The following is a 2,944-nucleotide window of genomic DNA, read 5'->3' on the forward strand; positions in this document are numbered from 1 at the left end:
TGGAACATTAAACAGTTTGTCATAGAAGTCTGCCTTTTGCTTGCTTACATGCCTGGTCTGGGGTCCCCCTTCCCTCCCCCCACTTGTCCCCGCCCCCAGCTCAGGCTCATACCACCTTTCAGGTCCTGCTCGCCCTTGGGGAGGGTCAGATTTCGCTCCTGCCTCATCCCAGGCCGCCCGCCATCTGCGCCGGCATCCCCTTACCTGCCCCTGAATGACCGGAGGAGGGCCCCACGGGTAGGCCGCCCCTACAGTTAGCCCAGTCCGTGTCTGATCATCAAAGGAGCGTCCTCTGGAGTTGGGAAACCAAGGCCGGCGGGGTGTGGTCTGGAGGTTGAGGGGCCTGGCTGCCGAGTCCAGGAGACCAAGAGCGAGGCTTCAGTGTGCTGTCGGGCCGAGAGCTCCTGCAGGGAGGGGAGGGTCACCTCCACCGGGAGACGCCCAGGCGGGCCTACTGGGGGGGGGGGGGTGTCACTTGAGCTGGGGGTTTGAGATTCTTTTCTGCAAGAAACATTTATTGAACCTGGTGCCTATGTGCTGTCCTAGGTCCTCCTATGACTGTCCTCGGTAACAGTAATGAACTTGGGGAGTCCCCCTGGAGGTGTTGGGGGAGGGGTTACTAAGTGGAGGAAACCTCCAGAGCAAAGGCTCAGGAGCAGGAAATGGGTTGAGTTTGGCCACTGGGAGGTCATAGGAGATGAGGCTGGGAAGTCCAGGGCAGGAGGCTGCCGGATTCTTAGTGCTTTCTGAGGTCTGGCTCAGATACCATCTCCGTGAGGGCTGCTTGATCCTCTCAGCCTTCGGGAATTCTCCTTGGCCGTGCTGCGCCCTGCCTGTGCAGGACGGTGGGCCCCTGGGGGTGGCTGTGGGCTCCTCGGGTGAGGCGGCTCGGCCATTCTTGTTTGGGTAAATGAACCCCTCCCCTCGTTGCTGTGTGCCCGGTCCTTGTGTCTGGATGAAGATGCGGGAACCCAGGGGCTCAACGGCCTTCTGCCGGTCCCCTGTCAGGTGACCTTCCCATAGGGTGGAGGAGCCCACTAACCCTTTAATTTTTCACCACGTTGTATTTTGGTCCCTGTTCTATAAATGATGAAAAGTTCTGAGAGGTGAAGTAACTTGCCCAGAGTCAGAGCGTCAGGAATTGAACCCCGGTCTGCGTGGTACGAAGCCTGGGGTCATCTGGTGACGCTGTTCTGAGAAGATGCGCTGTGAGGGGAGGGGCCTGGCAGGGGGCTGGCCTGTGGCAGGGTGATTCCAAGGGGCTGGTTTTCCTTTATACTGTCTCCACGGTCCTGCTGTAGGGATGCGCCACAGCAGGCCCAGATCAATTCACACTCAGTGCCATTGTGTTTGATTAACAAATATTTATTGAGCTCCTACTATATGCCAGGCACTGTTCTATGAGCCGGTATTCAGTGAATAAAAAAGAAAAAATCTCGCCCTGGCTGGTGCGGCTCAGTGGATTGAGTGCCGGTCTGCAAAGCAAAGGGTCACCGGTTCCATTCCCAGTCGGAGCACAGGCCTGGGTTGTGGGATGGGTCCCCAGTTGGGGACATGCGAAAGGCAACCACGCATCAATGTTTCTCTTCTTCTCTTTCTCCCTCCCTTCCCTTCAATAAATAAATAAATAAATAAATAAATAAATCAATCTTTTTTTCTTTCTCTCTTTTTTTTTTAAAGAAGAAATCTCTGCCCTGATAAAACGTTCAGGATGCTGGGAGAGGAAAAGTGCTCTGGAGAGCACATAGTCGAAAAGGCCTGGGAACTAGTTGGAGAGAAGGGATTGCAATTGAAATGAATGAAGGGTCCTGGGAAGGCCTCAGGGTAAAGGTGACGTGTGTGTAAAGACCTGAAGGAGGTGAGGGAGTGAGATGTGTGGCTCTCAAGAGAGGCCCAGGCAGGGACAGTACAGCACGTGCCATGGCCCTGAGGTGGGTGAGTGCCCGGATGGGCCAGAAGCCCAGTGGGTCTGGAGTGGAGGGCGCAAGGGGAAGGTTGTGGGAGGCGGGGTTGGAAGTAACAAGGGGCTGGCTCACAAAGGGCCTGTAGGCTGGTGTGAGGTCTTCAGCTTTTATTCAAAAAGGGAGATGGGAGCCAGTGCAGGGTTCTAGTGGGGGAGGGGTGACATGTGAGTGACCTTGTGCAAAACTAGATAGGGCGGTGGAAGGAGAAGGCACTCTGTCTGTCCACTGGCCTGGCAGGGAGAGAGGCAGCAATAGCGACTGCCCAGGGAGATGGGGCATGGCAGGCCATGGCAGGACAGGCAGCCTCGGGGGGCCTCCTGTGGGCCAGAGACCGGGGGTCTGCCTGGCTCTGTGAATGGCTGCTGGGTCATTTTAGATCATTCTGTGCCTTCTGTGTTCAGCTCTAACCTGGGAGTAGCACTTCTAGTGCTGTTGTGAAGACTAAAGAAACTGAGCAAACTACCATGGGGGCCCTGGAAGTTGGCGGGGGCATCCTGGAAGGCTTCCTGGAGGAAGAAATCCTTGAGCTGAGCCTTAACGTCTAAACAGAATTAAGCCTGGTGGAGGGGACATGAATGGGGATGGCAGGGCATGGGGAGAGCATCCAGGAGGAGGAACAGTGTGAACAAAAGCTGCGAGGCTGGATACCAGGACACCATAAAATAACGGGCGTTGGATGAGCTAAGCTGGCAGCCTCTGGGGAGTGGGAAGGCAGGAGGGTCCCTCTGTTCCATCCGGCCTTGGAGGGTTTGTTGTCCCCACCCCCACTGCAGTTGCTGGCAGGGATGAGGCTGTCCCTTCAGCTGCCTCTTTTTCAGCCACCTCTGGGGCTCCCCTGGGCCGGCCCCGCCTCTGGGCTGTGCTGGAGGGAGGGGCGGGGCCAGGAGCCCCAGAGCCCGCTGGGCTTCGGTGGCGGGAGGGCAGCCAGAGCAGGTGGGGGGCTGGTGGAAGGAGGCGGAGGCAGAGGCGGAGGCGGAGGG

The sequence above is a fragment of the Pteronotus mesoamericanus genome, unplaced genomic scaffold (genome assembly GCF_021234165.1).
Source record: "Pteronotus mesoamericanus isolate MK-2021 breed Mesoamerican mustached bat unplaced genomic scaffold, CSHL_Meso_final contig_263, whole genome shotgun sequence".
Lineage (NCBI taxonomy): Eukaryota > Metazoa > Chordata > Mammalia > Chiroptera > Mormoopidae > Pteronotus > Pteronotus mesoamericanus.